The sequence below is a fragment of the Ranitomeya imitator genome, chromosome 4, assembly GCF_032444005.1.
Source record: "Ranitomeya imitator isolate aRanImi1 chromosome 4, aRanImi1.pri, whole genome shotgun sequence".
In the NCBI taxonomy this organism is placed as follows: Eukaryota; Metazoa; Chordata; class Amphibia; order Anura; family Dendrobatidae; genus Ranitomeya; species Ranitomeya imitator.
This window is the reverse complement of record NC_091285.1, coordinates 709,050,761-709,077,566: the sequence shown is the minus strand read 5'-3', so window position 1 is coordinate 709,077,566 and position 26,806 is coordinate 709,050,761.

The window sequence follows — 26,806 nt, the reverse complement described above, 5'->3', positions numbered from 1 at the left end:
GCAGAAGAACAAGAGGCTGCAGAACAAAGAGCAGAAGAACATTAAGCATAAGACTTAATATCAGAGCAAAAGATATTATCTAAATTATATGCAGAAGAAGACTAAGCAGTGTATGGGGGTGAGTCCGTTCCTCCTCGTGGTGCCCCTGGATAAAGCCTGATGCTGCAGGCCAAACTGAACGCGGACAAATGTAACTTTTGTGACTGGCAGAACGGAAGGTGTAATCTTCCAACTTTTATAGATAACAACTACGGGAATGCCTGTCACAAATGAGAATATGATGAAGAAGTAGAATAGGAAGAATAATAACAGTGGAATAAAAAGAATATGTAGAATAGGAAGAATAATAATAGTTGAATAAAATGAATATGAAGAATGTAATCAAAAAAAAAAAAAGGTAAAGGATGAAGAAGAAGATGAATAAGGTGAAGAAGTTGATGTCAAAGATGATGATGATGATGATGAAAGTGTGGGAAAAGTAAAAAAAAAGAAGGGGAAGGGCGTGGAATAGTGAAACATCAATATCTGACAATATAAAAAAAAAAAATTACATAGTCAATATCTTTGTCACTCCGAACGTCTTAAAAAAAAACAAAAAACATGCTATTCTATTTGATTGGGATAAACCTCTATGACTTTAATGTCTCCGCCACCTCCCCAAATACATCCGGCATTATTCTTAGTTGTTTTCCTTCATGTAGAATGAACCTACAAGGCAAGAAAGGGTTTATTTTAATTCCGATATTTTGGTCCCATTGACTTGCATTGGGATCGGGTATCGGTATCGGCGATATCCGATATTTTTTGAATATCGGCCGATCCTATCCGATACCGATACTTTCCGATATCGGAAGGTATCGCTCAACACTACCAAATACACAATCAAAAATTTGTCAAGATAATTGCGGAAAATATCATGCATAAAGGACTGAAACACAGAAGGAGCATTAGAAAGCCCGGAAGGCATCACCAGGTATTCAAAATGGCCTTCGGGTGTATTGAATGCAGTTTTTCATTCGTCACCCTGTTTAATACGATCAAGATTATATGCCCCTCGAAGGTCAATCTTGGTAAACCAACTAGCCCCCTTAATCCTAGCAAATAAATCAGAAAGCAAAGGTAAAGGATATTGGAATTTGACCGTGATCTTATTAAGAAGGCGATAATCAATACAGGGTCTTAAGGAGCCATCCTTCTTGGCAACAAAAAAGAATCCTGCTCCCAATGGTGACGAAGACGGCCGAATATGCCCCTTCTCTAAAGACTCCTTAACATAGCTTCGCATGGCGGCATGCACTGGTACAGACAGATTGAAAAGTCGGCCCTTAGGGAATTTACAACCAGGAATCAAGTCAATAGCACAATCACAGTCCCTATGTGGAGGAAGGGAACTGGATTTGGGCTCATCGAATACATCCTGGAAATCCGACAAAAATTCAGGAACATCAGAAGAGGGGGAAGAGGAAATAGACATCAGAGGAACGTCACTATGTACCCCTTGACAACCCCAACTAGTCACAGACATAGATTTCCAATCCAGCACTGGATTGTGTACTTGTAACCATGGAAAACCCAGCACAACAACATCATGGAAATTATGCAACACCAGAAAACGGCAATCTTCCTGATGTGCAGGAGCCGTGTACATAGTCATCTGTGTCCAGTACTGAGGTTTATCCTTGGCCAATGGTGTAGCATCAATACCCCTCAAGGGTATGGGACTCTGCAAAGGCTGCAAAGAAAACCCACAGCGCCTAGCGAATTCTAAGTCCATTAAGTTCAGAGCAGCGCCTGAATCCACAAATGCCATGACGGAAAAAGATGACAATGAGCAAATCAGGGTCACAGACAGGAGAAACTTAGGCTGCACAGTACTAATGGTAACAGATCTAGCGACCCTCTTAATACGCTTAGGGCAATCAGAAATAGTATGAGCTGAATCACCACAGTAAAAACACAGCCCATTCTGACGTCTGTATCCCCTCTGTTCCGCTCTAGTCAAAATCCTATCACATTGCATGGACTCAGGACTCTGCTCAGAGGACAATGCCATATGGTGCACCACCCTGCGTTCACGCAGGCGACGATCAATCTGAATGGCTAGAGACATAGATTCGCTCAAACAAACAGGCGTGGGAAACCCCACCATAACATCTTTAAGGGCTTCAGAAAGACCCTTCCTGAAAATGGCTGCCAGAGCGTCCTCATTCCATCCAGTGAGCACAGACCATTTTCAAAATTTCTGGCAGTATAACTCTGCTGCTTCCTGACCCTGACACAGGGCCAACAGTGTTTTCTCAGCATGCTCTACAGAGTTATTTTCGTCATACAATAATCCGAGCGATTGAAAAAATGCATCTACATTAAGCAATGCCGGATTCCCTGACTCAAGAGAGAATGCCCAGTCCTGAGGATCGCCACGTAGCAGAGAAATAACAATCTTTACTTGCTGAATGGGATCACCAGAGGAACGGGGTTTCAGAGCAAAAAACAATTTGCAATTATTTTTAAAGTTCAGAAACTTAGATCTATCCCCGTAAAACAAATCCGGAGTAGGAATTCTAGGCGCTAAGGCCGGAGTCTGAACAACAAAATCTTGGATATTCTGTACTCTTGCAGCAAGCTGATCCACACGAGAAATTAACCCTTGAACATCCATGCCTGCATCCAAATCCAGAATCACCCAGAGATCAAGAGAAAAAAAAAGGACAAAACAAACCAAAGAAAAAAAAATGACTCAAAACTCCTTTTCTTTTCCTTCTTTTGAGAGGCATTCAGTTCAATATAGGCCAGTTGTACTGTTATGGTCTGGTGATTAAGGAGCGACATGAGACTAGCTCTGAGCAGGTGTTATCTATACTGACCGCAGACCCTAAGCTCAACACAACACTAGAAGCAGCCGTGGATTGCTCCTAACGCTCCCTATGCAACTCGTCACAGCCTAAGAACTAGCTACCCCTAAAGATAGAAGCAGGAAAACTATCTTGCCTCAGAGAAAATCCCCAAAGGAAAGATAGCCCCCCACATGTAATGACTGTGAGAGGAGAAGGAAATGACATACGTAGTATGAAACAAGATTGAGCACAGGAGGCCACTTCTAGCTAAAAAGGAAAGTACAGAAAAGAGCTCTGTGCGGTCAGTAGAAAAAACTAGAAAAAGTCCACCGCAGAGAAATGCAAAAATCTCCACACCTAACTAAAGGTGTGGAGGGCAAACTATGCTGCCGAGAGCTTCCAGTTTAGCTAAATAGATCCATACTGATAAACTGGACAAATGAGCAAAAAAACCAGACAGTACAAAACAACAAGTCCACAATAAGTGAACTGCAAAGGACATGGAAGGACTTAGCTTTGCAGAACTTGGTCAGAGAGTCAGGACAATCCAAAGAGCAATGACTCCAGGCAGAGACAATTGACAACTGGCATTGAATGAGGGCTAAGGCCAGACTAATATAGCCGAGCCCAAAAGACAATCAAAGGAAACAGCTGAGAAGCTAAATCCAAGAAGCAGTCATACCACTAAAGACCACAGGAGGAGCCCAAGAGCAGAACTCACAAAAATACTACTTACAACCAAGAATGGAATTCACAACAGTCGGGCACTCAGACCATCCTCATGAAGTCAGTTTTTAACCATTTGTGCAGATGTAATATGCTGCTGCAGTGCGGCATAGTACAACCTCCACCAGGGGGTGCTGGTGAGGGAAGAGAGGTTGCACACACAGCATAGCAACACTGAGTAGCAGCACAGGTGCCACAGGTAATGAAAGAGTAGTTAGACAAGCCAAGGTCATACACAGAGAGGTCAGCACTGTACACATGGGTAGTCAGAAGAATAGTCAGGGTCAAGCAAGAAGTCAGAGCCTACCGGGAACGTGGTAAACAAAACGTAAGAAGTAAGATGAACTCGGGGTACAAACCAGAGTCGAAGCCAGTCGGGGAGTGTGGTATCAGAATTTGAAAATCAAGGGCAAAGTCCAGAGATCAGAGAGAGTCATACACTGGTACAGGCAGTCGGAGGCACATGAATCACTAATACAGGTTAGGGGCTCAAGCCTGGAAGCAAGAACTATCACTAACAACGGACAGCAGGCTGTGAAGGATTGAAATAGCCCAACTAGCTCCAGAACGAGGCTGAGGAGATTAACCCCTGCATTACCAGTCTCTAGAGAGGAAAGAAGAAAGTAAACTCGACCATGACAGCAGACACATGCATGTTTGTGGCCTGCTGGAGGTCATTTTGCAGGGCTCTTGCAGAGCTCCTCCTGTTCCTCGCACAAAAGCTGAGGTAGTGGTCTTGCTGCTGGGTTGTTGCCCTCCTACGACCCCCTCCACGTCTCGTCATGTACTGGTCTGTCTCCTGGTAGCGCCTCCAGCCTCTGGACACTACGCTGACAGACACAGCAAACCTTCTTGCCACAGCTCGCATTGATGCCCCATCCTGGATGAGCTGCACTACCTGAGCCACTTGTTTGGGTTGCAGAGTCCGTCTCATGCTACCATGAGTGTGAAAATACAACTAACATTCAAAAGTTACCAAAATATCAGCCATAAAGCATTGGTACTGAGATGTGGTCTGTGGTCCCCACCTGCAGAACCACTCCTTTATTGAGGATGTCTTAATAATTGCCAATAATTTCCATCTGTTGTCTGTTCCATATGCAGAACAGTATGTGAATCAGTGTTGCTTCCTAAGTGGACAGTTTGATTTCACAGAAGTTTGATTTACTTGGAGTTAGATTCTGTTGTTTAAGTGTTCCCTTTATTTTTTTGAGCAGTGTATAATGATGATAAAGGTTGCACCATGGAAATAGACAGCAATGTTGTATTAACCAACAGCTCATTAAAATTCAAAGAGCACTGACAAGCTTCTTCATGTCTTTAAAATAAATATTGAGTGCAAAAATGATTGATCTTAATCAGTTGTGATTAGACAAATTGTTTGTTGCAGAATATTGACTCAAACTGATGGTATCACTGTCAGAGGTAACATCATCCTACTGTGACTGAGATGAGTGATATTTCAAATATTCCAAAACATCTTGCATGATGCTTGCCGGAGAAAAGAGGGTGAATTGTGATCTCCTTTTTGTAGTAGTATTGCCTGGATGACTGGTGCCAGTGATGGTGCTTAAGATGTTACCAGTGACTCCCACATTCTTAACCATGGCATGGGAGATTTTTGCTTACATTGCCGAATTCATTGATATTTTCTTTTACCAAACATTTTGTACAACACTATAATTTTTGACAATCTTTTCAGCTTCAATTATTTAACCCTTGACAAAACATATATAACAAGAAATGCTAAATAACAAGTACACAGTGAACACACGCTGTAGTATAAGAGTGGAAGTTTAGGTTGTCAAATTGGACTAGTAAAACAGGTGTGCAAAAACAGACTTGTACTGTACAGTTGAACGCCTACAATACTTTTATTTTATTTTTCTATCTTTTTTCAACAAAATTCAGTCAGTTGCAGTAAAGTCATTAGAATTTGTGGAACTTTATATTTCTGTTATTCTCCTATTTCTATTTTTCCCCTCTTCACAAAAATGTTTGGACACAAATTTAAAAAACCTCAGTAAAGTCACTTTTCCCTAGCAAGGGCACTGTCACTGGCCGACACTAATATCAGCTTTTTTATCTGTGACTGGCTTCTACTTTCTAGTGCATTAAGATTAAGGAAAAAATGTGTAATTGTAACTTAAATGCAGTAGGCTTGGTGAAGGGCAGGTCATTATGGGGAAGCCTGTGCAGTTGCGCCTTTAGACATTTGAGCTTTCTGTGGCTGAAGTAAATCTTACAATGAGTAAAATGGCAGAGGGCATTTTTCTCTAGTAGCCTTCCACGACAGCCACCAGGAGGTTGTCTCCATTCCCTAATGGGGGACAGGAAGCACAAGAGGTTAAAAACCCCTCCCACCTCCCATTAACCAGTGTCTTTCCTGTCCCCCATGGGGCATGGAGAGGTTCCTGGTGCGCTGCTGCGGCGGCTCTAGCAGTGTACCTGAATACATTTTCTTGCCGGGCACTCATGGTCGGGCCCCCCACGGCTTCCTCCTGCACTGTGCCTCCCGTCTCCTCCGGATTCTGGGACCGCATTCCCAGTCCTTCTGCGTCCTCTTGCGGGGACAAAGCTGGCTGGTGAGCCCACCCGGAGGCCTTCCTGAGCTCTCCGGCGTCTCCACCTCCAGCGCACGCTGTTCGGCGACCCGGAAGTCAGGTGGCGCTCCACTTCCAGGTCGGCGCTCCTGTGCAGGAGTGACACAAGTCCAGAGCAATGGATCACCGAACGGCGTGCGAGGCACGCTGCATCCTCGCACGCCTGCCTGGGACTGCGGAGGGGGAGGGGCGGCTGATTGCCACATGCTGGTGCAGCTTATTTTCTATATAAGCTGCGAAGACGTCTCAGGTAAGCCTGCTGTAAGCATGGACTCGTCTTGCCCTGCAGCTGCAGAGCCCAGCGCTCCTCAAGCCCTAGTAAGTACGGCATAGGGGGTCCCATTTAAAGGTACATTTTTTAATATACCTTTTCTTACACAGCTTCCTCTCTCATTGCAGGGAGTCAAGCCTGGCCCTAAATAGATTACCAAGCGTAAATGTGCTAAATGTAATGCGAAAATGCCACCAGATTGGGAGAAAAAGTTATGCCAACCTTGTACGGATAAAATCGTCAGAGCAGAACACCCTTCTTTGATTGATGAAATCCGCTCCTTGGTTAGGCAGGAGGTTCAAACCTCTTTAGCCACACTTGCCCCACCTCCACCGCCACCACCATCCTCACCTGGTCCATCACTCCCCAAAAAGAGAAAAATCCAGGAGTACTCTGAGTCAGAGTCTGAGGGGTCCTATACGTCTTCCTCTGTCAAATGGGAAGATGCGTTACCCCATAAATCTGTGGAAATTAGGAAATACCTTTTTTCCTCGGAATATATTGAGGAATTGGTATCGGCTGTGAGGAACACCATGGGGCTAAAAGCGGAATCAGTGTCTCAGTCTATACAAGACGAACTGTTCGGTATACATACTGAAAAACAGCCCGGGTTCCCCGTCCACAAAAGCATAATTGATATGATTAATAATGAATGGGAATTGCCCGAGAAACGGCTAACAACGCCTCCAGATTTTAAGCATCAATTTCCTCTTGATGAGGACTCAATAAAATGGAACATCCCAAAAATTGATGTCCAAGTGGCTAGAGTGGCTAAAAAGACGGCTCTGCCGTTCGAGGATTCTTCCCAATTAAAAGACCCCTTGGATAGGAAGATTGAGAGCCTTCTCAAAAAGTCCTGGGAAACGTCTACCTCAGCCCTCCGATTCAATATAACATCCACCTGCGTGGCCCGCTCTCTCTTCCGTTGGATAGAAGAGTTAGAAAGCCACATCTCTCAGGGTACCCCAAGAGAGGAAGTACTGGACTCCTTGCCTATCTTGCACAGAGCAACAGGTTTCCTTGCAGATGCCTCACTGGAATCTATCCGGGTGGTCGCCAGGTCCTTGGTCCAGACAAATTCAGCCAGAAGAGCTCTCTGGTTAAAAATGTGGAGCGGAGACGTTACATCAAAAATAAAACTATGTTCTATTCCTTTTAAGGGTGACTACGTGTTTGGGCCCTCCTTAGATGATATCTTAGAGAAAGCCATAGACAGAAAGAAAACCCTTCCTGAACAGAGGCCTCCCAGGAAGCGTTTTTTTCGACCCTCCCAGCCCCAGCCCTCCCAGGGTAGAGGGAAAGGAAAATCCAGGAGGTGGAGTTATGCTAAGGAGAAGCTTAAAAACATCCTTATTCCCCAAACACAACAAGAAAAGCAATGACTCCGATTCGGTGGGGGGGAGGCTTTCGAACTTCGTTCACAGTTGGCAGAATATCTCCAACAGCCCCTGGGTGGTGAGTGTTATCCAACAGGGTCTGCTGATAGAGTTCGATGCGCCTCCTCCCAGGATCTTAAGAGTCACCTCCCTGTCATCTCGGGAGACTCAAAAGTTGATGATGGCCGGAATACAGGACTTGCTAAACTCAAGAGCTATTTCCTTGGTCCCGGTGAACGAGCAGGGGGAAGGACACTATTCCAGTATCTTCATAATAAAAAAGCCTTCCGGGCAATCTCGGATTATAATAAATCTGAAAGCTCTCCACAAATACATAACCTACCGCAAGTTCAAGATGGAGTCAGTAAAAGCAGCCATCCCTCTAATAGCTCCTCATTCACATATGGCAACAATAGACCTCAAGGATGCCTATTTCCATATTCCAATACATCCTTGCCACAGGAAATACCTGAGATTTGCGGTCTAATTCAATCAAAAAATCTTACATTTCCAATACAATGTTCTCGCCTTTGGGATCTCCTCAGCCCCAAGGGTGTTTTCCAGAGTCATGGCAGAAGCAGTAGCCCATATCAGCAGCCAAGACATCGCTATAGTCCCGTACTTAGACGACCTGTTAATAATTGGTCCTTCCGCCGAAGTTCTCAATCAGAGAGTTTCCAAAACTCTGAACATCTTACAGGGTTTGGGTTGGATTCCAAATCTAAAAAAGTCTCAGCTATCACCATCAAAGGTGAGGAAATTCCTCGGAGTTCTCCTGGAATCAGAAGGTCAAAAATCCTTCCTACCAGAGGAACATCGGATAAATCTAATTTCCAAGGTCTCTCACTTCAGAAAACAACGTTCTCCGACCTTACGAGCTGCGATGTCTCTTCTGGGATCAATGACGGCCTGTATACAATCAGTCCAGTGGGCTCAGAGCCACTCCAGAGTTCTGCAGGCGCACATCTTAGGGAACTGGAACGGGAATCCAAATTCCCTAAACAGAAGAGTTTACACTCCAGGGAAGGTAAAAGCCTCGTTAACTTGGTGGGCGATTCAATCAAACCTACTAAAAGGAGTAGACTGGGTGCAAGATCCGCTGATTACGGTGACAACAGACGCCAGTCAAAAAGGTTGGGGAGCAGTGGTCTCGCAAATTCCATTCCAGGGTCACTGGAATCAGAAAGAAAGCTCCAGTTCCTCCAACTCCAGAGAATTGTTGGCAGTAGAGAGGGCCCTTCTGGCAGCCAGCAGTCTCATTGTAGATCAACATGTCAGAATTTATTCGGACAATATGACGACTGTTGCGCATCTAAAACACCAGGGGAGTCCGAAGTTCAACCAACTAAGAGCAATATCAAACAGAATATTTTGCTGGGCAGAGAAACATCTCCTCTCACTTTCAGCGATACACCTCAGGGGGTCGGTGAACGTTCAGGCAGATCGCCTAAGTCGTCATGACTTGCATCCAGGAGAGTGGAGCCTGAAGGCGGACGTTTTCAGAATGTTGACAGACAGGTGGGGTCTTCCCGATATAGACCTTCTAGCGTCCAGCCAGAATGCACTGGTCGAGAACTACTTCTCCCTAAACCCCAAGGACAGGTCTCAAGGAGTAGATACCTTCGCTCATACTTGGAGGTTCCATCTAGCATACAGGTTCCCTCCAATACCGTTACTTGCGAAGACCCTCCGGAAGATCAGTGACGATCAGGTCCAGACTATCTTAGTAGCTCCAGCATGGCCGAAGAGGAGCTGGTACCACCTCATAGAAGAACTGAAGGTGGACGGTCCAGTCTTTCTTCAAGTATCAGAAGACCTTCTCTGCCAGGGCCCCTTTTATCATCCGGAACCACAGAAGTTCAAGCTGGCAGCCTGGCTATTGAAGCCCAGGTACTAAGAGCTAAGGGCCTTTCAGAGTCAGTAATCTCTACTCTACAGAAATCTAGGAAACCTATTACCAATGCCATATATGGAAAAATCTGGAAGAGATTCTCCTCGTGGTGTCATCCTCATAAACCTGACCCTTTTCATCCTAATATTTCACAAATATTAGATTTTTTACAAAAAGGATTAGAGTTGGGGCTGAAGCCAAGTACTTTGAAAGTTCAAGTGTCAGCCTTGAGTTCCGTCTTCGACCAAGACCTTGCAGGACATCGTTGGATAAAGAGGTTTATGGTCGCAGCATCAAGACATTGTCCAAGAAAACTAATTTTTGTGCCATCTTGGGACTTAGACATAGTTCTAAAAGGTCTTACGGCTCCTCCATTTGAGCCATTATCATCTTGTTCCTCGCAACTTCTGTCCTACAAGACGGCCTTCTTGGTTGCAATCTCTACCGCAAGACGAGTGGGGGAAATACAAGCCCTTTCAGTAAGAGAGCCTTATCTTACCATAAGGGATGACTCCATCGTATTCCGTCCGGATCCTTGTTTCCTACCGAAGGTAGTGTCAGAATTTCATCGATCACAGGATATAGTCCTCCCATCGTTTTGTCACAATCCTTCAAATCCGGAAGAACACAGATTCCATACTTTGGACGTACGACGTATAGTGTTATACTACTTAGAATATACTAAATCGTTTAGAATTGACAAAAATCTCTTTGTTCATCTTTCTGGCAGAAACAAAGGCAAGAAGGTAGCGAAGAGTACCATTGCCAACTGGATAGAAAAGGCCATTTCTGAAGCACACCTAATTCAGAATTTTGCTGTTCCTACGGGCCTAAAAGCTCATTCCACCAGATCTACTTCCGTCTCTTGGGCTGAAAGGGCTGGCGCTTCTTCGGAGCAGATTTGCAGGGCAGCAACATGGTCTTCTCTACACACATTTACTAAGCATTATAGATTGGACTTCTGGTCCAATCGGGATCTTGCTTTTGGCTGAAAGGTTCTTCAAGCTGTGGTCCCTCCCTAAATACAGAATTGGTTGGCATCCCTCCTGGTGGCTGTCGTGGAAGGCTACTAGAGAAAATAGAATTATTCTTACCTTTAATTCGGTTTCTAGGAGCCTTCCACGACAGTATTAATTCCCTCCCGATGTTCTTGGATATTTCTCTGAGAACCTAAAGGTAACCGGTGCTATGGGTTCAGTTGTAAGTCACTGGTTAATGGGAGGTGGGAGGGGTTTTTAACCTCTTGTGCTTCCTGTCCCCCATTAGGGAATGGAGACAACCTCCTGGTGGCTGTCGTGGAAGGCTCCTAGAAACCGAATTAACGGTAAGAATAATTCTATTTTCTTGGTGATTAGTACAAATAAAATCATTAATTGTTAGAATTTGCAGTGACCTGTGAATTTCATAAACTTTTATAATGCAATTTGTTATTGTACATCATAAACTTTTATGCAAAGTCGATTTGCATCCAGTCAGTTTGGTCCTCTTTAGTAATTACTATTACGACACTAGGACATGCATAAACCATATAATTTCCAATCTTCAACTAATAGATGAACCTATATGTCACATAACACAATGTCCATAATATGTTGATCCTATTCTAAGAAAACCATTGATATTCTTGTTTAAATGGACCCTAGCCTGATAATTTACTAATCACTGGGGAACACAATTTTTTTAAGAGTTAGGTCAGACAACTGTTCTTAATTAATTTTTGGATGCTGAATCCAGAAATGATCTCAGTTTTTCTCTATCACGTCAAGTTTTTGAACTATAGGATTTTTGTCTTCTCAAAACTATGTAAACTACTGTACCTAAAAAGTGTTTTTTTTTTTTTTTAAATAGTACAAATATGAACAAAAAATGAAATATATAAGAAATAGGCATGACAAAGTTGTGACTACTCTTACAAGTTGCCACGTAGCTCTATATGAGTCGAATTGTAATCAGATAACAAGTCTTATTACAGATATCAGTGCAATTGTGCTTCTCTGGCAGGTAAGTTGTGTAGGAAAAACTTGACGTGCTAGAAAAAAACTGACTACATTTTTGGAATCAGCATGCCAATTTTAGTATAAATCAGCTCAAAAACCTAACTCAACAGAATTTTTTTTTCAAATTGTTCCCCTGTGTTATCCATCAGGCCCTATCCCTACATTGTCCTGACAATGGTAGTCTACAATACTGATATTTGTGCCACCTGAGTGTGGCTCAGCATGAAAGCAGGTAGAGGTGTTGCATGTAGTATCAGGGCTCCCAGCAAAGAAGGCCTACACCGTCCCCTTACCCATCTCGTCTTACTGTGATGTTCAACTGAAAGCTGTAAATGCTGTCCCAGACCCTGATACCTCAAGCCTGGCTGATTGCTGCAGTGCCATGCTACAATTTGTACTATGGGTGAATTGAGGCCACCATCAGCCACCCCAGAAATGTCAAATATATAAAATGTGCCAAATTTGGCCCTTAGCCTCAGTTTTCGAACTTGATCTGTGGTGGTGGCAAATGGAGTAATAGGATTGGGGTTGATGTCAGCTTTGTATTGGCAGCTGACATCAAGCCCAGGGACTAGTAATGGAAAGGCATCCATAAGATGCCCCAATTAGTAACCTCATAATATGTTTGGAAATAAATACACAGAAATATTAAATCCTTTATTTGAAATAAAACTCAACACCCTGCATTACACATTTATTTAAAATAAAAAACAAAGTTATACTCACCTTTACACCTAAAATCTATTGAAGCCCATGTCCCATGTAAAAACAACCATATCCCTCACCTGTCCAATATGAAAATAATCAATTTGTCCCTTGATGAGACAAGCTCTGCTATATCTAGATACCAGGCTCAATGCTGGCATGATTACCGCTTTCAGCCTGTCATCCAATGGAGACACTAAGCGTGAGATCACAGCATCAGTGTCTTGTGTTAATGTGAATAAGGCGAACGGAGTTCTTAGCCGATGAACTCCATTCACCTCACTGACATCACCGCTAGGGATTGAGAAAGTTCTAATGCTAGTGGTCATGTCAGAGAGGTGAATAGAGTTCATTGTCTATGAACCCCGCTCAACGTATTCATGTCACTGAGAGACACTGATGCTGTGTCATTTTGCAGTGACCAGACAAAAATGATGAGCGTTGCCTTCAGCAGCTGGTGCCTGAAAACAGAGCAAACCGTACTGCTTCTTCATAGGCACTGGTACATGTCATCAGTGCTAACATGTGCAGCATGCATTTGATATATGCTGCTGATAAAAGATTTTAAAAATACCCTGGTTTAGGGAAAGAGGAAAAAAGAGACAAGTGCGGCGCTTCCTCTGAGCGTAATACGATTTTATCAACAGTAAAAAATTCTTCTAGTTGTGGTTATGCTCACCTTCAATCGGTAAGAAATGCACGCGAGATTCTCAAGGAATCAATTCTTTAGGTAACTCTTCTCTGTGTCTTGTATAATCCGTGCAAATTGCCTCTTCGGAGAAAAAGAGGACTTAAACTCTATAGCGCCACCTGTTGGAAGTAGCGATCCTACAAGTCACAATCAACCCTTTAACGAGTCTTGCAATATGACTGAGGATAAAAGCCAAATCAATATCTCAATTCGCAGACACGGTGTTTCGGGCTGTTGGCCCTCGTCAGTGCGAAGCATGAGAACTGATTTGGCTGCTATATACTGTGTGGGCAATGTTATATACTGCGTGGGCTGCGTTATATACTACATGGCTGCTATATACTAGGTGGGCAGTGTTATATACTATGTGGGCAGTGTTATATACTGTGTGGGCTGCGTTATATACTACATGGCTGCTATATACTACGTGGCCAGTGTTATATACTATGTGGGCAATGTTATATACTGCATGGGCTGTGTTATATACTGTTTGGCCTGTGTTATATACTGCATGGCCACTGTTATAATCTGCGTGGCCTCTATTAACGCATCGGGTATTCAAGAATATGTCGTGGCTTGTGCTATATACTATGTGGCTGCTATATGCATACATATTCTAGAATACCCTATGCGTTAGAATCGGGCAAACATATAGTTATAAATATAATTCACTCTAATGCGATGTCAAAAATACTGCTATCATCTCTACATGAATCAATTCATCCCATTAAAAAGCAAAATAAAAATAAAAAAAATTATAAAATAATGACAAAAGACTGATATGGTCCATGTGAAAAACATTACATGTGCAGACCACCATTGAATACAATGAGTGTGCGTGTGTCCATATTTGCCGTCCTTAAAAAACAGACCACATACGGACACAAAAAATGGATGCGTGAATGGGGCCTTATGTTTTCCTGCTGCTTCAATTGATGAAAATGTTAGAGATATCCTTCCTTAGTCTTCATACTACACCATGCAGATCTATATTGAGGTCCTGGAACCAAGGGGTAACGTGCTGACATGTCAAGGTGAGGAGACTTTTAAGCTGCAATACTGCTTTGCAAATATGCAAATTGTCTCTTCGCAGAGGACTAGAACAATGCGGCTTAAAAATCTCCTCACCTTGACATGTCACTCTTCGCAACTTTACCCCTTTGATCTTGGTCAGATGCTTCTCTTCTGGTCAGACGCTTCTTTTCCAGCCAAACCAGATATCACTAGGGTTGAGCGAAACGATAAGATTGATACATGCCTAGCTCCTATAGCTCTGATGTGTGTTACGTACGCTGCGCATGCTTACCCGGCTTCTCCCATCCCTCGGCGCACTCGTGATCCTGTCCAGCGCCGCTCTGCTTCCTCCTTCTCCTGCTCACGGCGTCCGGTCCCTCTGCGCATGCGCGGTCGCGTCTCCTCCATCGCAGAGCCTTCTGGGAGGTCGCGACCCGGTGGCTCCGCCCCAACATGGCGGCGCCCATCGGGTATTTCTTCCCGGTGTCTCCCTAGGTAAGACGCCTTTGCTTTGTAGGTGCACTGCCTGTTGTCAGTGTCCCTATGCCCTAGGCTCCCCTGCTCCAGAGTCTTCTCTCAGCCCAGTCTTTACTTTGTCTTAGTGTCCGTGTTCCTGCTGTGTCTTGCCTGTCCGTGTTCCTGCTGTGTCCTGCCTGTCCGTGTTCCTGCTGTATCCTGCCAGTCCGTGTTCCTGCTGTATCCTGCCAGTCCGTGTTCCTGCTGTATCCTGCCAGTCCGTGTTCCTGCTGTATCCTGCCAGTCCGTGTTCCTGCTGTATCCTGCCAGCCCGTGTTCCTGCTGTGTTCTGCCAGTCCGTGATTCCCGCTGAGTCCTACCGGTCCGTGTTCCTGCTGTGTCCTGCCTGTCCGTGTTCCTGCTGTATCCTGCTAGTCCGTGTTCCTGCTGTATCCTGCCAGTCCGTGTTCCTGCTGTGTTCTGCCAGTCCGTGATTCCCGCTGAGTCCTACCGGTCCGTGTTCCTGCTGAGTCCTGCCAGTCCGTGTTCCTGCTGTGTTCTGCCATTCCGTGTTCCAGTCATTTTCAGTTAAGTCTTGTTTTCCTATTATTCCCTGCCATCCCCGTAGCCTGTGGTTTCCTTCTTTGTCTTGGGTCGCCCCTTTGGCTCTAGCTGTCGTGTCTCCATTCCCCCGAGGTCCTGCTCCTAACGCTCCCTGTATAGGGGGTGATTCCATCTGGTCCGCTCGACCCCGGGGGCTCTAGAGTCACGACCCAGAGGGTCCACTCTCGGATTTCTTCCCGAGTACTTACAGTAAGCAAAGGCCATGGACCCCGCTGGGGCCTCTGCTGCGCAGAAAGAGCTACTCTTTTTGCGAGAGAATCAGTCCCGCATGATGTCTTTCATGAAAGCTATGGATTCCCGTTTGTCCACGCTCCAGTCCTCCGATCCTGGCAACGCCGCTCTACTTGTTGGCTTACAGCAAGAGTTAGCGGAGCAGCGTGACACCCAGGCCCATATACTTAGTTATATGTCTTCTATTGACAATCGGCTGCTCTCCATCCAGACAGCCGCTTCTACGTCTGCTCCTGCGTCCCATCCTCCACCCCGCTTGGCTAAACCGCCTCGGTACAATGGGGATCCTAAATCCTACCGAGGATTTCTAAACCAATGCCATCTTCACTTTGAGCTTCTGCCTCAGCATTACCCGACGGATCGGTCCAAAATTGCGTTTTTGATTTCCCATCTGGAGGGTGACGCCTTGGCATGGGTTAATCCACTCTGGGAGCGAGACGATCCCCTAGTCTCCCGGTTGTCTGAATTTTTGGAGACTTTCCGTCTTGTCTTTGACGAACCTGGACGTCTGGCCTCTACAACTGAAGCTCTATTTTCTCTCCATCAGGGGTCGTTATCCGTAGGCCAGTACGCTATTCAGTTCCGCACACTCTCCTCTGACTTAGGTTGGAACAATGGGGCGTTGGTGGGTGCTTTTTGGCGGGGTCTCTCTGGGCGCATAAAAGATGAGTTAGCCGGTCGGGACACCCCTACTGTTTTGGAGGAATTAATTTCCTTAGCTACCCGTATTGACCTTCGGTTCCAAGAACGCGCCCGTGAGCGGAGGTCTCTCCGTCCTTCTTCTGCCACCCGTAAGCCACTCAGTCCTCAGCCTAGAACCTCCTCTCAGGCATCCGCACCGGAACCTATGCAGGTGGACCGTCTTAAGATGTCTGAACAACGTCGTAAAGAGAGGCGCACTCAGGGGTTATGCTTTTACTGCGGGAGTGCTGCTCATTTATTACGCTCTTGCCCTGAGCGTCCGGAAAACTCCTCCGCCTAGGTCAGGTAAGAGAGGCCTCCCTAGGTGTGTGTGATCCCTCTCAACCCCTTACTTTGTCCGCTCTTTTGCACATTGCGGGCAAAGGCATTTCTCTGGATGCGTATGTGGATTCGGGCGCAGCAGGGAATTTTATTAGGTTGGAGGAGGTTTTGAAATTCTCCGTTCCAGTCAAAACCTTAGAGGCTCCTGTGATTCTTGCATCTGTGGATGGTAAACCGTTACAGGAGACCATTACTCAAGTAACACTTGAGGTGGAACTTCAGGTTGGGGCTCTACACAAGGAGAGAATCGCATTTTATGTTTTAGCGGGTCTGTCTCATCCTATACTCTTAGGTCTTCCTTGGTTACGGAACCACGAGCCCATTTTAGATTGGCGCAATGGTAATATCTTGCGCTGGGGTGAGTTTTGTCGGGAACGTTGTCTGCTGCCGGTGCGTCCTGTGGGATCTTCTTCTAATTCTTCTCCTTCCTCTTCTTTTCCTGCCTTACCCTGTGTCTACAGCGCTTATTCTGATGTCTTCAACAAGAAGGAGGCTGAGGGTCTTCCGCCTCACCGGCTCTATGATTGTCCCATAGATCTCGTGCCTGGAACGAACCCGCCCAGGGGCAGGATCTATCCTCTCTCTCCTGCCGAGACTCAAGCTATGTCTGAGTACATTCAAGAAAATCTTGCTAAAGGATTCATTCGCAAGTCTTCTTCTCCGGCCGGAGCAGGGTTTTTTTTCGTGAAGAAGAAAGACGGTTCTCTTCGTCCCTGCATTGATTATCGAGGCCTAAACAATATCACGGTGAAGAACAAATATCCTCTACCACTCATTCCGGAACTCTTCGACCGTCTTTGGGGTGCGCAAATTTTTACCAAATTAGATCTACGTGGCGCATATAATCTGGTTCGTATTCGTGCAGGCGATGAGTGGAAGACTGCCTTCAATACTCGTGACGGTCACTACGAGTACTTGGTTATGCCGTTTGGTCTCTGCAACGCCCCCGCGGTTTTCCAGGAATTTGTGAATGACGTATTTCGGGATCTTCTCTACTCCTCGGTTGTGGTTTACCTTGATGACATTCTCATCTTTTCTCCGGATCTCTCCACTCACAGGCGAGATGTCCGTCGTGTTCTGCAAAGGCTAAGAGAGAATCATCTGTTCGCTAAGATTGAGAAGTGCGTCTTTGAACAATCTTCTCTTCCCTTCCTGGGATATATTGTCTCAAGGTCTGGCTTAGAGATGGATCCAGAGAAGGTTTCTGCTGTCCTGAATTGGCCTCGTCCTCTTGGAACAAAAGCAATCCAACGATTTCTTGGCTTTGCCAACTACTATAGACAATTTATTCCTCATTTTTCTTCCATGACCAAGCCTATCTCTGCTCTAGTTCGCAAGGGAGTCAACTCCAGTCTTTGGACCCCTGAGGCTGAAGAGTCCTTTCTGTCTCTTAAACAAAGCTTCGCTACTGCCCCTGTGCTTCATCGTCCTGATGCCAATAGACCGTTTGTCCTTGAGGTCGACGCATCCTCTATTGGAGCTGGTGCTGTACTTTTGCAAAGATCCTCGTCCGGACGTTTGGTGACCTGTGGTTTTTTTTCTAAAACCTTTTCCGCTCCTGAGCGTAACTACTCTATTGGAGATAAAGAACTTTTGGCTATCAAGCTAGCTTTGGAGGAATGGCGTTATCTCCTTGAGGGGGCTCTTCATCCATTCACCATTTACACAGACCACAAGAATCTGGCCTATATCCAGTCTGCCCAAAGACTAAATCCACGACAGGCCAGATGGTCTTTATTCTTCGGACGATTTGAATTTGAACTTCATTTCCGACCCGGAAATAAGAATGTCAAAGCTGATGCTCTTTCAAGATCCTTTCAGCCTCTGGACCTAGAGGATTCTCCGGCTCACATCATTGATCCTGCGAAGATCGTCACTCTTGCTCCTTTAAGAGTGATTTCAACTCCTCCTGGCAAGACTCTTGTGGCTAACCAAGACAAGGAGAGAGTTTTGCGTTGGGGTCACTCCTCCAAAATTGCAGGTCACGTAGGAGTCAAGAAGACACTTTCTCTTATCTCTCGGCATTATTGGTGGCCATCTCTCCGACAAGACGTTACCAAATTCATCGCTTCTTGTCCTTCTTGTGCAAAAAATAAAGTCCCTAGGCAGCTTCCTTCCGGTCTCCTGCATCCTCTGCCTGTGCCTTCCGTCCCTTGGAGTCATATAGCTATGGACTTCATCACTGATCTACCTTGTTCCTCGAATTGCTCTGTCATCTTGGTTGTTGTAGATCGGTTCTCCAAGATGGCTCACTTCATCGCATTGCCTGGTCTGCCTTCCGCTCCTGAGTTGGCAAAGATCTGTCTACACCAAGTCTTCCGTCTTCATGGTTTTCCTCATCATATCGTCTCAGACCGTGGAGTACAATTTACCTCACGTTTTTGGAGAGCTCTCTGCAGTCTATTAAAGGTTAACCTGGACTTTTCTTCCGCCTATCACCCTCAGTCCAACGGACAAGTGGAGCGAGTTAATCAAGTCCTAAATACATATCTGCGACATTTCTCCAATGCACACCAAGATGACTGGGTCTCTCTTCTCCCCTGGGCTGAATTCTCTTACAACAATCTTCCCAGCGAGTCTTCCTCCAAATCTCCCTTTTTTGTAGTCTATGGTCAACATCCGAACATTCCTCTTCCTGTTTCTCTTTCCTCGGGGGTACCGGCAGCGGATTTCTTGTCCCGGGAATTCTCTACGATTTGGAGTGAGACCAAAGTGGCGCTTGAGAGAGCTAGCCTTAATATGAAAAAGTTTGCTGACAAAAGGCGTTTGGATGCTCCGCCATATTCTCCGGGTGATAAAGTTTGGCTTTCCTCTCGCTATATCAAGCTTAAAATTCCCTCTTGCAAACTGGGTCCCCGCTATATTGGTCCTTTTCCTATCTTGAGTCGCATTAATGATGTTTCTTATAAGTTGAAGTTGCCTGCCTCTTTACGCATTCCCAATGCCTTCCATGTGTCTCTTCTCAAGCCTGCAGTCTTTAATCGTTTTCACTCCGCTACCTCTCCCTCTCCTCAGCTCTGTACTTCTGATGGAATCTTTAATGTTAAAGACATTCTTGCCAAAAGGGTAGTTAGGGGTAAAACCTATTTTTTGATTGATTGGGAGGGATTTGGTCCTGAGGAGAGGTCCTGGGAGCCCCAAGAGAACATCAATGCTCCTCTTATCATGAAAAGATTCCTTTCTAGTCTTAATAAGAGGGGGACTAAGGAGGGGGGAACTGTTACGTACGCTGTGCATACTTACCCGGCTTCTCCCATCCCTCGGCGCACTCGCGATCCTGTCCAGCGCCGCTCTGCTTCCTCCTTCTCCTGCTCACGGCGTCCGGTCCCTCTGCGCATGCGCGGTCGCGTCTCCTCCATCGCAGAGCCTTCTGGGAGGTCGCGACCCGGTGGCTCCGCCCCAACATGGCGGCGCCCATCGGGTATTTCTTCCCGGCGTCTCCCTAGGTAAGACGCCTTTGCTTTGTAGGTGCACTGCCTGTTGTCAGTGTCCCTATGCCCTAGGCTCCCCTGCTCCAGAGTCTTCTCTCAGCCCAGTCTTTACTTTGTCTTAGTGTCCGTGTTCCTGCTGTGTCTTGCCTGTCCGTGTTCCTGCTGTGTCCTGCCTGTCCGTGTTCCTGCTGTATCCTGCCAGTCCGTGTTCCTGCTGTATCCTGCCAGTCCGTGTTCCTGCTGTATCCTGCCAGTCCGTGTTCCTGCTGTATCCTGCCAGTCCGTGTTCCTGCTGTATCCTGCCAGCCCGTGTTCCTGCTGTGTTCTGCCAGTCCGTGATTCCCGCTGAGTCCTACCGGTCCGTGTTCCTGCTGTGTCCTGCCTGTCCGTGTTCCTGCTGTATCCTGCCAGTCCGTGTTCCTGCTGTATCCTGCCAGCCCGTGTTCCTGCTGTGTTCTGCCAGTCCGTGATTCCCGCTGAGTCCTACCGGTCCGTGTTCCTGCTGAGTCCTGCCAGTCCGTGTTCCTGCTGTGTTCTGCCATTCCGTGTTCCAGTCATTTTCAGTTAAGTCTTGTTTTCCTATTATTCCCTGCCATCCCCGTAGCCTGTGGTTTCCTTCTTTGTCTTGGGTCGCCCCTTTGGCTCTAGCTGTCGTGTCTCCATTCCCCCGAGGTCCTGCTCCTAACGCTCCCTGTATAGGGGGTGATTCCATCTGGTCCGCTCGAGCCCGGGGGCTCTAGAGTCACGACCCAGAGGGTCCACTCTCGGATTTCTTCCCGAGTACTTACAATATGCAGTCATCAGTAGGGTTGAGCGAAACGGATCGGACAAATTCAAAAATCGCCGACTTTCGTCAAAAAAGTCGGGTTTCATGAAACCTGACCCGATCCTAGTGTGGAATTGGCCATGAGATCGGCGATCTGCGCGCCAAAGTCGCGTTTCATATGACGCATTGAGCGCCATTTCTCAGCCAATAAAGGTGGACGCATAGTGTGGGCAGCGTGATGACATAGGTCTCAGTCCCCACCATCTTAGAGAAGGGCATTACAGTGCTTGGCTTGCTTTCTGCGGCGTCACAGGGGCTATAAAGGGGCGTTCCCGCTGACCGCCATCTTACTGTTGCTGATCTGAGCATAGGGAGAGGTTGCTGCCGCTTCGTCAGAAGCAGGGATAGCGTTAGGCAGGGTACATTAACCCCCAAACCTCTTGTGCTGTAGCGATTTCCACTGTCCAACACCACCTTTTCTTAGCAGGGACAGTGGAGGCTAGATTTTTCTTCATCAGCGCTGTAGCTTATTGGGCTGCCCTAGAAGGCTCCCTAATAGCTGCATTGCTGTTTGTATGCCGCTGTGCAAACCAACTGCTTTTTTCAAAGCACAAATCCTGTTGCTCCTTCCTTTCTACACAGCTATCGTGTTTGTTTGTCCACACTTTTGTGTGCAGCAGTCCTTTTTATTGCTGCCTGCCATACTTTTCTGAGATTACTGTAGGGAGATAGTAATTGTAGTACATCCCCTTTTTTTGTTATATATCTTCAAGCCACTTTCTGCCACAGGAAATATACTCTAATACAGTGGCCCTGATGTTAGGTGTCGAGTTCCCGCTTCTGCACAGGGGAAATCTCAAACCATCTCCGATGCGGTCTCTGTTGTGAATTCTGTTTTCGGGCTCCCTCCTGTGGTCATGAGTGGTACTTCGGCTGGTTCTGTCCATGGACTTTCTCTGATGCCTGTGGGTGTTTCTGAGTTTCCTTCTACAGGTGACGAGGCTAATTCGTTAGTGGGCTGCTCTATTTAACTCCTCTTGGATCCTTGTCCGATGCCAGCTGTCAATGTTGTAGCATTGGTCTAGTTCGCTCCTGGATCTTCCTGGTTACCTGTTTCCTCCAGCAGAAGCTTAGTTTTGCTTTGCTTTTTTCTTGTTTGCTATTTTTTCTGTCCAGCATGCTTATGTGAATTTTGCCTTGCTTGCTGGAAGCTCTGGGACGCAGAGGGGCGCCTCCGCTCCGTTGGTCGGTGCGGAAGGTATTTTTCCCTGCACTCTGTGTGGCTTTTGTAGGGTTTTTTGCTGACTGCAAAGTGACCTTTCCTATCTTCTGTCTGTTTAGTAAGTCGGGCCTCTCTTTGCTAAATCTATTTCATCTCTGTGTTTGTGATTTCATCTTACTCACAGTCAATATATGTGGGGGGCTGCCTTTTCCTTTGGGGAATTTTCTCTGAGGCAAGATAGGCTTATTTTTCCTATCTCTAGGGCTAGCTAGTTCTGAGGCTGTGACGAGGCGCCTAGGTCATGATAGGAGCGCTCCACGGCTATTTCTAGTGTGCATGATAGGATTAGGGATTGCGGTCAGCAGAGGTTCCACTTCCCAGAGCTTGTCCTGTAGTAATGTGCTATCAGGTCTTTTCTGGTGCTCTAACTTTCAGGTCCACTATTTGTCCTAACCACCAGATCATAACAGTACAGCTGGCCAAAAGTATTGATTACCGCCTTCTAAATAAGATTACTGTCAAATTTCAGTATCCTTTGCCGTTGCTGTCTGACTTGATTGCTCGTATTAAAGGGGCTAGTTGGTTTACCAAGATAGACCTTCGAGGGGCGTATAATCTTGTGCATATTAAACGGGGCGATGAATGGAAAAAAGCATTTAATACGCCTGGGGGCCATTTTGAGTACCTGGTGATGCCATTCGGTCTTTCCAATGCTCCACCAGTATTTCAGTCCTTTATGCATGACATCTTCCGAGAGTACCTGGATAAATTCCTGATTGTGTATTTGGATGATATTTTGTTTTTTTCGGATGATTGGGAGTCTCATGTGAAGCAGGTCAGAATGGTGTTCCAGGTCCTTCGTGCTAATTCCTTGTTTGTGAAGGGGTCAAAGTGTCTCTTTGGAGTTCAGAAGGTTTCATTTTTGGGGTTCATTTTTTCCCCTTCTACTGTCGAGATGGACCCTGTTAAAGTCCAGGCCATTCATGATTGGACTCAGCCGACATCTGTGAAGAGCCTGCAGAAGTTCCTGGGCTTTGCTAATTTTTATCGTCGCTTCATTGCTAATTTTTCTAGTGTTGCTAAACCATTGACTGATTTGACCAAGAAGGGTGCTGATGTGGTCAATTGGTCTTCTGCGGCCGTGGATGCTTTTCAGGAATTGAAGCGTCGTTTTTCTTCTGCCCCTGTGTTGTGCCAGCCAGATGTTTTGCTCCCGTTTCAGGTTGAGGTTGATGCCTCTGAGATTGGAGCAGGGGCTGTTTTGTCGCAAAGAAGTTCTGATGGCTCGGGAATGAAGCCATGTGCTTTCTTTTCTAGAAAGTTTTCGCCTGCTGAGCGCAATTATGATGTTGGTAATCGTGAATTGTTGGCCATGAAGTGGGCATTCGAGGAGTGGCGTCATTGGCTGGAAGGAGCCAAGCATCGCGTGGTGGTCTTGACAGATCACAAAAATTTGACTTATCTTGAGTCTGCCAAACGGTTGAATCCGAGACAGGCTCGATGGGCGTTAGTTTTCTCCCGTTTTGATTTTGTGGTTTTGTACCTTCCGGGCTCTAAGAATGTGAAGGCTGATGCCCTGTCAAGAAGTTTTGTGCCTGACTCTCCGGGTGTTTCTGAGCCGGCAGGTATTCTCAAAGAGGGGATAATTTTGTCTGCCATCTCCCCTGATTTGCGGCGGGTGCTGCAAAAATTTCAGGCTGATAGACCTGACCGTTGCCCAGCAGAGAAACTGTTTGTCCCTGATAAATGGACTAGCAGAGTTATCTCTGAGCTTCATTGTTCGGTGTTGGCTGGGCATCCTGGAATCTTTGGTACCAGAGATTTGGTGGCTAGATCCTTTTGGTGGCCTTCTTTGTCACGGGATGTGCGTTCTTTTGTGCAGTCCTGTGGGACTTGTGCTCGGGCTAAGCCCTGCTGTTCTCGTGCTAGTGGGTTGCTTTTGCCCTTGCCGGTCCCGAAGAGGCCCTGGACGCATATTTCTATGGATTTTATTTCGGATCTCCCCGTCTCTCAAAAGATGTCAGTCATTTGGGTGGTTTGTGATCGCTTTTCTAAGATGGTCCATTTGGTACCCTTGTCTAAATTGCCTTCCTCCTCTGATTTGGTGCCATTGTTTTTCCGGCATGTGGTTCGTTTACATGGCATTCCGGAGAACATCATTTCGGACAGAGGTTCTCAGTTTGTTTCGAGGTTTTGGCGATCCTTTTGTGCTAGGATGGGCATTGATCTGTCTTTTTCCTCGGCTTTCCATCCTCAGACAAATGGCCAAACTGAACGAAGTAATCAGACGTTGGAAACATATCTGAGATGTTTTGTTTCTGCTGATCAGGATGATTGGGTGTCCTTTTTGCCGTTGGCTGAGTTTGCCCTTAATAATCGGGCCAGCTCGGCTACTTTGGTTTCGCCGTTTTTCTGCAATTCTGGTTTCCATCCTCGTTTCTCTTCAGGGCAGGTTGAGTCTTCTGACTGTCCTGGTGTAGATACTGTGGTGAATAGGTTGCAGCAGATTTGGACTCATGTGGTGGACAATTTGACATTGTCCCAGGAGAAGGCTCAACGTTTCGCTAACCGCCGGCGCTGTGTGGGTCCCCGACTTCGTGTTGGTGATTTGGTTTGGTTGTCATCTCATTATGTTCCTATGAAGGTTTCCTCTCCTAAGTTTAAGCCTCGTTTCATTGGTCCGTATAAAATTTCTGAGGTTATCAATCCTGTGTCATTTCGTTTGGCCCTTCCAGATTCTTTTGCCATCCATAATGTGTTCCATAGGTCGTTGTTGCGGAGATATGTGGCGCCTGTGGTTCCATCCGTTGACCCTCCTGCTCCGGTGTTGGTTGAGGGGGAGTTGGAGTATGTGGTGGAGAAGATTTTGGATTCTCGTATTTCGAGACGGAAACTCCAGTACTTGGTCAAGTGGAAGGGTTATGCTCAGGAGGATAATTCCTGTGTTTTTGCCTCTGATGTTCATGCGGCCGATCTGGTTTGTGCCTTTCATTTGGCTCATCCTGGTCGGCCTGGAGGCTCTCGTGAGGGTTCGGTGACCCCTCCTCAAGGGGGGGTACTGTTGTGAATTCTGTTTTCGGGCTCCCTCCTGTGGTCATGAGTGGTACTTCGGCTGGTTCTGTCCATGGACTTTCTCTGATGCCTGTGGGTGTTTCTGAGTTTCCTTCTACAGTGTGGCTTTTGTAGGGTTTTTTGCTGACTGCAAAGTGACCTTTCCTATCTTCTGTCTGTTTAGTAAGTCGGGCCTCTCTTTGCTAAATCTATTTCATCTCTGTGTTTGTGATTTCATCTTACTCACAGTCAATATATGTGGGGGGCTGCCTTTTCCTTTGGGGAATTTTCTCTGAGGCAAGATAGGCTTATTTTTCCTATCTCTAGGGCTAGCTAGTTCTGAGGCAGTGACGAGGCGCCTAGGTCATGATACGAGCGCTCCACGGCAATTTCTAGTGTGCGTGATAGGATTAGGGATTGCGGTCAGCAGAGGTTCCACTTCCCAGAGCTTGTCCTGTATTAATGTGCTATCAGGTCTTTTCTGGTGCTCTAACTTTCAGGTCCACTATTTGTCCTAACCACCAGATCATAACAGGTCTCCCATTCTTCTCCAGCCACAGTGGAGTCTGCCCAGCGGAAACGTCGGTCCCAGCGTCTTGCTCAGTCTCACTCTGTTAATAGAGTTACTGCTGCATTTCCTGCTTCTGCCATTGTAGTCAGAGCTGGGCAGCGGCGAGCAGACTCTTTTGGGACTAAGTCCTACTTTTCCCATTCTGAGCATGCCCAGAGTGAGATCTCTCAGTGGAGATCGAGGGTCACATGATCTGATACTGTAGCCAGCTCATTGGTCTATCTTGGAAGGTCCTTGTGGGTGCAAGGACTAAGTCCTGTTTTTCACTCTGAGCATGCCCAGGGCAAGATCTCTAAGTGGAGATCTGGGGTCACATGCTCAGGTACTGCTGCAACTCCATTGGTCCATCTCTGAAGGTCCTAAACGTGCTGCAACTATTTAAGGCTCGCATAGTATAGTCTTGATAATGTGTGTGTGTTGATGGATGTATGTCGATGGATGAAAGTCGTTCTTTAAAATCCCCTCCCAATTGTATGACTGCTCGCGGAAGGTGGATGATTGCTACCTAATGCCCGACTAGCACGTTACACACATTACAGCCTCTAATTGCTGTGAATACCAGTGCGGCGCCATGCGCTTTCACAGCGCTTTCCTGACCCAAGCCTGGGTGGTTAGTGGCGTTCACCAGTGCGGCACTGCATGCACTCTCGTGCTTCTTTATTATAATTATTTCAGTCACTCTGACACCTCAGTAGCGGTGTCGAGCGCATGAGGTCTATATGTACTCAAATCCTGAGTCTTGGGATTGAGTTCTTAGACTCCTTGCTTGCGCTTTTGGTGCGGTACCGCGGTCCTGTTACGCAACAGGCTTCCTTCACACTGGGTGAGGTTAACCTGTGTGTGTATTCATATTGTACCGCCATATAGTCCGTCATTACTTGGCAGCAGGTTCCATCTCTGCAAACGCACCTTACTCCATCTAATTATTTGGTGCGTTCCGCTAGCCCTAACATTATACTAGCACCAGGGTCTGGCTAGCAATGACGGACAAACAGCAATCTTTGCGGTATATCCAGCAGCTGGAGGGTAGGTTGGCGGCTCTCGAGAGCTCAACCTCAGCTGTGGATGTTACCGCAGTTGCTGTACAGGCTGCTAGCGTGGCTGCAGCAACCTTGTCCACTGCCACCCCTGTTCCGACATTATCTCACCTCCCGCTGCCAGAAAAAATTTCTGGTGATAGCTAATCTTGTGGGGGATTCGTGAGTCAGTGCTCTATTCACCTCAAGCTCCTGGCTGCACGTTTTCCCACAGAGCGGGCTAAGGTGGGATTTATTGTGTCTCTCTTGTCGGACAGGGCGTTGGAATGGGCTACGCCGCTGTGGG